We start from the raw sequence: 9,507 nt of genomic DNA on the forward strand, positions 1-9,507 counted from the left end.
CTATCACCAAGTGAAAGCATCTGGAGCACTATGAGATTAAAAATGTGCCAAATTGGGCCCGAACTGTCTGGAAACTAAAATCCTGCATCAGTTTAGAATGGGAAAACAAATTTGCCTTTAAAATTAAAGCAACTGATCTCCCCAGTTGCCAAACTGTTTCAGAATGACAGTAAAGGAAGAAGTGAGGCAACACAGCCTCTCTTCCAGAGTGGGGAAAAAAAAAAAAAAATCTCAGTTTCAAAATGCGATAGCTTGTTTTCAGTTAAGTGCATGATTCAGATTCAGATTGACTGGATTGAATGACACCATACCAGTTCCAAAAGGCACATTATATTTTCGCACTATAAATGAACAAATATTGGCCGTTGGCTGTGAATAATTAGAAACAGTCATTTCAAAGGGCTATGGCTACAGGCAGGCAGACATGACCTCCTTCTTTGTTGCAGTAGAACCAAAAAGCCTCTGACTGAACACACTGCTGTTTTATCAAATAATTTACAAATCATTGCCAGTTGTCTACATTTTACAGTGCCATGCATACTTCTCTCCCTTGTGTGTGATGTGATAAAAAAAAAAAGTATAGAGGAGTGCAACTGATGTCTTACTGTGTTATCCAGGTGCGTTTGCACAACCGCCCAATGGTCTCTAACTTCTCTCTGGGACCTTTTGGTGTCACAGGACAGAGACAGAGGTAGGACCAGAAAAGCAAGGAGACTGATGCAGAGAAGAAGCTGAGAGTTTACAGTCACGGTGTCAGGGACATGAGGAGAGAATGAGAAAGAAAGATAAGCCACCTAAGACAATTCAAAATTGAAACGTAAGTTAAGGACACACTCTATTTTCCTCTCCTATGAAATGCACTGTTTTTTAAGTTCAGAACCCATTTACAATGCAAACTGGAAAGTCTGCACATAATCGATTTTTAGCACACACAGTGACAACAATGGAAACAATACTCTTAAACTTCAGCATAAATTCGAGGTACAGTGCACATCTTTTCCTCCACTACATGAATACAATGGGTGAGTTAAGCTACTTTAAAACTCACATATGACCTACTGAGCTTATTAGTGTTATATGATAGCTACAATATCTGATCATAGGTTAAACCAGTGTTTCTGATCAGGCCACTGCAGAGCTTGATGACGAGTTGATCATTTGAATCAGGTGTGCTGGAGGAGGGAAACATCGAAAACATGCAGGGCAGTGGGTCCCGAGGCTTGTAGTGTATGAAGCAATTAAACAATTACATGCATTTAGCAGCCACACTATCAGCCCATAAATTGGTGCTTATCTAATAGCGACTGAAATCCACATACTAAAATGGGTTTCTCTTTCGTACACAGCTTTGTTCTAATTAGTTTGGAATACAAGAATAACAAGTGTTCTTATTTTGAAAACATTACTTTAATATTGTTATCTTATACGAATCTGAATATCCATGGACGTAAACCCAAACTGGAAAGCACTTGGGAATTTTTTTTCTAATTCCTGTAAACCAGATATCAATTCCTGTAAATCACTGGCCTACTTCAGTTTCTTTTTGACTGGTAGATAGGGAGTTATTCATACGGAATTCCCCTGTTTGGAAAACCTTATAAGTCTCCAACCTATGGCACTTGTGCTTGTCGGTCGGCGGAGAAGGCAGGGAGACGGATGCGCACTTACAGACTCCCGGTAAGTTTCGAATCTGCCACACTGCGCTGTTTTACATGGTTATGACTTTGAGCGAGTGCCTTTTTATCTTCACACTAACACTAAGCTTACTTTGAGACTACTTCCGCACCGATTTCTAGAACATTTTATTCTGTGCGTCACTACTAAAGTGCTTTAGACCTCTTGAGTTAAACCACGCAACGCGCTTTACTTACCATTGGTCATTCTTCATTCATAGTCACTGCGTGCTGAAGCTGGAAATGGACACTGCTAAGTGCATCGTCATTGCAGCTCATCTGCAAATTTGTATAGCCTTACAACTGGAAACCCATCTCAGTCCTGTAAATATTTCCATACACAATTCAGGAATTATAGTCGTTTCCCACGATCTCCATTACGCAGCTCTCCAGCCTCAGTGCGCATGTGACTCGACTTCCGTCCTCGCCAATAGCTGACTACTGCCACAAGAACAAGGTTCATCCTCCGCGTATCTTTTCAGAGATCGAGGTTGGTTGTGACTGATGGAGACAAACTGTCTTTGAACGCTTACGTGTGTTTTAGCTTGTCACATGATGGGTAGATTTTCCTACTTTCATGCAACTGCAGCAGCTGTGCTGATGCAATAAATGTTTGATAGATCACACGTAGATGATTTCTGTTTTCTTTAAAGGCTGCTGTAAACAGGTAATGTTCCTTCTTCATCCAGAGTTCTCACCTGGATCTTGGAGATTGTGGTGACTCATTCATTCATTCATTCATTCATTCATTGTGTAATTGTAGGCATAGTTTGTCCAAGGACGTAGTGACCTCAGTGTTTTGTAGACTGACTGAGGTCTGCAGGGTCAAGATTGTTTTCACAGAAAGTTGCTGACCGGTTTGTAAAATGCATCACTTAAAAGTTGATCATTATTGTTCCAAACCCTTTTTTGTTTACTGTTGGAAGTCTTTAAATAAAAGCAGGTTTAATGACCTCAGTTTGTTTAATGACTATTTAATTAATTAGGACATTAGGACTAAAGTCAGCGACCAGTGGACCAGCAACTAAATCTTGAAATAATTTGAGGAACTTGTAATAACAGCCTCCAGTTGATTGATTTGTTCAAAAAACTTACCGTAAACTTACAAAGAAAATAAGTAAAGCGTTTCCCGTAACCCATCTTGTTTGTAATGAGATACATGAGAATTCTTCAAATGATAACATTTTCATTTTCACAGATGCAGACAGATCCCTGTAATCTGCCTCTTTTGAAATCAGGAATTGCAGTCTATCCCCACTGCTTTTGTTGGCTATGTTCGAAATTTGTTTATTGTACATGATAGCAGGAAGCCAAGGCCTTTTTGGTTGTTTGCATTTAGGTTGGTGGATGCATGCAGAAAAGTCCTAAAAAGGCTAAAAATCTTGTGAAGTATTGCTCTGTGTCTGTTCTTTCCAACTGTTGCAGAATTTTGTTGAAGGAGTTGCCTCTTACCAGATCTCCTTTCAGCATCTTTTAATCATATTCAGTTGGATTTTACTAATGTGTCTGGTTGTGTATGTGTGTGAGCGTTTGTGTGTTACAGTATTGGAGTCTGCATTAATTAAAGACATCCATCAGATTATGACAGTGTTGCAAGGAAGTTGTGCCTCATGGGAATCGGAACGTGACCGGCGTAACCAAGACAGCAGCAATCAAACTCACAAACCCAGCAAGATTTGTCTTGTTTCCTGGAGCGTTGTGATTCACTCATGAGATATGTGTGGGAAGTATTTTGTCATAGGTTTTAAAGTTGTTTAAAATTGTCACATGTCTTTCACTTTGTTGGTTAAGTCCTGATTCAAACCCCTGTTGCACTTGTTACTCGAATTGTTCTGCATTGTTCTGGTTTCATAAAAATGTATTGTGCAAAGCAATGAATTAATCTTACTAAATTATCACTGATGTTTGTTGTGGTTACTGTGGTGTTTCAGATGTGTGCAGGTTTTCCAGGTTCTGAGAGGAATGTTGTCAATAAACGGCAAAGGATTAAATACACTTAGAGTTTGTTTTCAAAGCTGCACACTCTTTAGTGATACAACATTAGGAATAATTTAACCTTCATTTTAATTCTAGGTCGCACTCACTTGCTAACGTCCATCCATTTTCTATACCCGCTTAATCCATCTGTCGGGCCGTGGGGAGGGGCGCTGGAACCTATCCCAGCGGTCATCAGGCAAGAGGCGGGGTACATCCTGGACAGGTTGCCAGTCCATCACAGGGCCACAAAGAGACAAACAACCACACACACTCTCACCCCTAAGGACAATTTTAGAGACACTAATTAACCTAACATGCATGTTTTAGGACAGTGAGAGGAAGCCAGAGTACCCGGAGAGAACCCACGCATACACGGGGAGAACATGCAAATCAGCACATCCACACAGAAAGGCCCCAGCCGGGAGTTGGAACCCTCTCGCTGTGAGGCGACGGTGCCAACCACCACACCACCGTGCCACTTGAAAACGTAACGGATTTAATTTTATCTTACTGTTTTGAATAATGCCTCTTCTTTTCCTTTCCATCTTTTTAGAGCTTTAACATTATTTGAAATGTAACAAGGCTCCATTCTAACTGGACTTCATGCTGTTGCATATTTGATCACTACAGGAAATTGAAACAGCCACAATATTAGGTGTGATGATTATTTGACTTAATGACATTTCTTTCTGTACTACATATGTGCCATTTGTCTATTCCAGCTGTCATATTCTGAATGTTGCAGTTATGAATATAGATTATAAAAAAAAATAGATAAGGTTGTTTCTTATCAGCAGTGCATACTATGGCCTGACTATGTGGGACCACTACAAGTAGAAAGCATCATATTAAGTCTGCTCTTGTGGTCAGAAATTAATTTGTTAATACACAAATTGTTATAGTTTACCAAACAAAGCTCAACCTAGGGAGGAAAGTTAATTTAACTGAAAGGAAATAAAAACTATTGTGTACTTTGTGCACAGAACAAGCTGGAGTAAATTGAAAATGAACTCTAAACATTTCTAAGAATTTGAATTCAAACTGAAGGACAGAAAGCCACTCTGATAACCAACCAGTATTGAATGGTAGGGAGAAAAGAAAATCCCAATACAAATATTAAAAAGCAATGAGGAAAATTACTGTGACATTTCAGGTGTACACACACATAAACTGTATGCAGCTATTATATAATCGAAGCCTGACACTTTATTTGGATGGTTTGATTTGTGTGGGTGCCCAGGTTGCAAGTTTTGACACACACATGTCACAGAGAGCCTTAAGGGTGGGACTTTTCCTGGAATGGATTATTGCCTAATATTCTAAAGTGAAAACTAAATGGCTGTTACCAATTCCCACAAGCTGTGTTGAAATTCATTTTATGAATCACAATGCTTTGACAAACTTTTGGGGAAGTTATTGCAAAATAACTCTAAAGTGAATCTTTTCTTTTGTTTTGGAGATGTATCCTGGAACAGAGTCTAGTTCTTTGAAGCATGCACAAAAACAACCCAAAAAATTCTTATGTAAATGCAGTGACCAATATGAGCTCTTTCATGTAGCCCTTGTAAACATGGGGTATGTACACGTGTACATACCCCATGTTTACATGGCAGGGCTACATGAAAGGTATATTTTCTCCAAAACTAGTCACCCAGGGCAGAAATTTTCACGAATGATAACAAGATTTAAATAGTTAGTGGTTTTGAATATCTTGGTTTGAAATCTCATCTTTTAAATCGCACGTTGAGAAAAGACAATTAAAACTTTCAAGTGAAATTTGACAGATTTGACAAATTTTAAAGAGAGGGTGTCCCTCCATGGATGCCACTAAGCCTTTATAGTTTTCTATGATTCCCCTCCCAGATGTCATGTTGTATAACATCCTGGGGACAGGATGGGGAAACATTCATCAAACCTATGGAGTCTTTTTATAGGCAATCTGAACAACAAATTCTAGACAAAAAAATCTATGCAATATCACCACTGTTAAGATTCTGGAGAAGCATCATCTCCACAGTTTTTTCGATTTTAAACTATTTTCAAATATGTTGCTTATGTTTAAAATCCTAAATGGCTTAGCCCCTCCTCTGCTGTGTCACTTTATTAACTTTTGCCCAGAGGAATCTGTAAAAATTCCCAAGAATATGTACTAGAGTCTGCTCCATCCGCTTCCCTCGCACTGCTTTTGGGCAGACAGCTTTCTCTGTGAAAGCGTCAACTCCATGCAAAGCCCTGCCAGATAAAATGAGGAGCTGTAACTCTATTAGCAGCTTTAAGAACAAACATAAAGATTAATGGAAGACTCTCAGAACTGTTTGTCTGTTTTTAATTTGAATTACATGGGTCTGTATATGTGTAGGTGTCTGCAAATATGTGTGCAGACAAGTGTGTTGTTGTGATATTTTATGGCTGCGATTTTTTTTAACTGAAACCTGCCAAGGGACTACACTTGTGAATGAGCTTAAAGGTTATTATGGTACAGTGCATCAAATGGCAACATGTATGTTTAATATTGTACACGATCCCTTTTCATGTACAATTCAATAAAACAAAATGTTGCAAGAGCATTTCCTTGCTCTAAATGATGTCCATAAAGTTATGTAGTCAGTACATATCTGCATGGACAATTGGATATGTGCTGGGAATAAAAAAACACAACATTTTAGAAAATATGTCTGCATATTGTCACCAAAATACAAAACTGGTTTGTGAAAAGACTAATTACACTCATACTGCTTTTATAGAAATTAAGAAGGTAAGAAGCACCTGTGTAAAAACAGACGTTTTGCCAGTTTGCTGGTCAGGAGTACGAGCACAGCAGAAACTACAACAGAATGGCTGGAAAAAGAAAAGAATCAAGGTGTTGCAGTGGTCCAGTCAAAGTGCAGAACTCAACAGAGGCCTGTGTGCACTCTAGGCCTAGTGGTTAGAGTGGTTAGAGTCAGTCGTCCAATAACCAGAAGCTTGGCAGGTTCAATTCCCACTCTCGCCACTCAAAAAAGTTTGGTGGAACTGACAGCTGGAGGGGTGTCAGTCCACCTCCTTGTCACGGCTGAGGTGCCCTTGAGCAAGGCACCGTACCCCCATGCTCCCCGGGCGCTTCATGGCTGCCCACCGCTCCAGGTTGGCATCTGTCTCTGAGTGTGTGACCTTTTGCATGTGCATGTGTGTGTCAACAGGTGCCAACCTGGATGGGTTAAAAGCAGAGGACAAATTTCGTGTGTATGCATGACCAATAAATCGGAATCTTAATCTTAAAGTGTGAAATGTCTTAAGCAGCCTCACCTTTTCCCCAGCGCAAACATGTTTGTTGTGAGTTACACAAATACATGGGTATTTACCTTGGGGGTAATCAGAGTCACCCACATGTGCTCCCACCACCCCTGAGAGAGCACTGTCACCCATAGTTGCGCTGACTGTTGCACCTCCCACAGGGTGGGTCCCTCTTCTCCTCAAAGCAATGACTGTGGAATGGCTGAGGCACTAGATTTGTAACTCTGTATCATCATTTTTGGCAGAAGCCTGCATATTTCCCACTTGAGGAATCTCTATGCACTTACAAGTCTAAATTTTTCATCTGCAGGTCAGTCTACTAATGCTGCTTATGCCTCTGTACTATTTTGGCATTACTGACACTTTTTCACTCCCTCTATGTCACCAGCATCTACATTAAATGAGTTATTTACACACATCTTGCTAGACACACCAGACCTGCACATTAATCCAATAACAAAGCCCAGACTATCAATGTTTTTAATTTTCTTTCAAGGGTAGCTGCAAGAGGGCACACTGTTCCATTTGAGTGGCATACAACTACATCTTGTTATCTATAGCAGTGCACTTGTTGATCGTGTATTGTGAGATTGTGAACTGTTGATGCATAAATAAAACCAGGTGCATCTGGTGCATGACTTTGTTTTGGGTTTTGTTCTCACCAGATGTTGGTCTGGTGGAAAACATCAGTCCTTTAACTGGAAAGTTTCTTCTTTTATTAGTGATTGTGTTTAAATTACAGTGTGGAATAAATCTTTTTCCAAACTTTGTGGGTGAAATATATTCCATAAATACAGGAAAACAACCACACTTTAACCAATGGCTTCCTATAACAAACTTTAGGAAAATCATCACTGGCATGCAAAACTCATGGCTGTGCAACGTGAAAAAAAAAAGAATGTAATACTGTAAATACAACACCTCATGGGAGACAGCTTTCATATGTTATTGCATTGAATAAATATTTGTTAAGCTCACATGGCATGACTTTCAGACTGTAAGTGCACAGACACTTGCGACTGTGCATGCACTACACTGACATTCAACACTTTGGAGTTAAGTAAAGCTTATAGAGTATCATGTAAGCAGGTTGTATTGTGGTGACATTTTTCAACTTCCATGATGACACACTGGGGGAAAATATGGATTGTAGTGGAATATCCTGGCACCATCTAGTGGCAAATCTTTCAACATGTACAACGCTCCATTCACATCACTGTAAACGGTCAAAGTAAAATGTAGTTAGGGTTCTGTTATGATAGGAAAAAGTAATTTACAGAAAACAAATCAAAGTTAAATTGACCACATGCACTGTCTTGTATTTATCTGTTTATTTGTTTCAGCTTTATTCACACTTGCACAAAATTAGCTCCCAACCAGCAGGGTTCCAAACAGCATGTAGAGACGTGCAAAAGAATGCATTTAAATCACTGCCTATGTATGAGAAATATGAAATTTAACCTTTTCAATTTTCTTACAGAATTGGATGACGGACTCTCAAGTGAAAATACATCTGTTTTGTTCAAATGTGCAAACCACGAACAACTCAACATGACCTACGGGGGAAAAAAAGGGAAATATTGCTAACATGCAGACTATCTATCTCAGTAATTAAACAGAAGTAAGATGATTTTAGATCATTGATGATAATTCGTTTTAACAACTTAATCTTGCTTGATTTCTGGACATTCTTCTGTGGCCATAGAGTCACCAGCGTGATGGCAGTAGAGATTAGACAGTACAGCCCAGAAGCTATGAAGTCACGAGACTTCCTAATCATTTTCTAAATCTTTATCTATCTAGATGTAAAAGAAACACTAATACTTTGCTCATTTATACTTGTATGCAACACAAACACAGCAATTTATTCCAGGTTTAATAGAATAATAAACCAAGACAAGAGAATTTCTCAAACTGAGGGCAACCACTTGGTATTTTCTTAATTCTATTTCTTTTAACCTTTTTTGAGCCACCACAAGTGTAAAAATGTGTGTGTATATATATATATTTTATTTATAATAATAATAATAATTATTTTTATTTCATATATATAAAATAATAATAATAAATATATATAATTATTTATATAAATATTTTGTACTGTCTATTTATTAATAATTCTCTTTAATATTTGTACATAGGAATTTTTTTTTTTTTTTTTTTTGCTCACTTTACACTGAATGGGACTGCATACAATTTTGCTGTACTTTTTGTACAATTACAATAAAGATTCTGATATGATCTGATCTGATTGTGTCTTTTAATAGTTGGTATTGTAAAAACTGTTCCCTGTCAACTCCGAACCCCCGAATGAGCGTGTTGAACGTAATCAACTGGTGATTTTGAAACGGGTAACGAAGGTGGGTGATTCCTTTATGCTGCCATGATGGAAAGTGGGTGGGTTTGTTGTATTTTTGAAAATCAAGGTTATTAGGATATGTGTGCATTTACATCGAGTTAGATATTATTTAGTAATTGTGTTCACTTTCCACCAGGCTGTCGGATCTGACAATCTTACAATCAACCTCCAGTAGTTCAATTTATCCACATGAATCGCAGTACAGCTGTTTGAAAATAATCAAAA

The 9,507-nt window shown here is 38.5% G+C and overlaps 1 long non-coding RNA gene across 2 annotated transcripts; it reads left to right on the forward strand.

Moving 5' to 3' along the window:
* The first annotated feature begins 1,623 nt into the window (after positions 1 to 1,623).
* LOC142370180 (uncharacterized) lies at positions 1,624 to 9,060 on the forward strand. 2 transcript variants are annotated; one of them, XR_012767813.1, is made up of 3 exons: positions 1,624 to 1,677; positions 3,978 to 4,137; positions 8,404 to 9,060. It is a non-coding gene; the product is annotated as an uncharacterized LOC142370180 (long non-coding RNA). The 2 variants fall into 2 exon arrangements; XR_012767812.1 differs by having other exon boundaries at positions 1,634 to 1,677; positions 3,747 to 4,137.
* Positions 9,061 to 9,507: the final 447 nt, after the last annotated feature.

Source organism: Odontesthes bonariensis, chromosome 20 (assembly GCF_027942865.1).
Source record: "Odontesthes bonariensis isolate fOdoBon6 chromosome 20, fOdoBon6.hap1, whole genome shotgun sequence".
Taxonomy (NCBI): Eukaryota; Metazoa; Chordata; class Actinopteri; order Atheriniformes; family Atherinopsidae; genus Odontesthes; species Odontesthes bonariensis.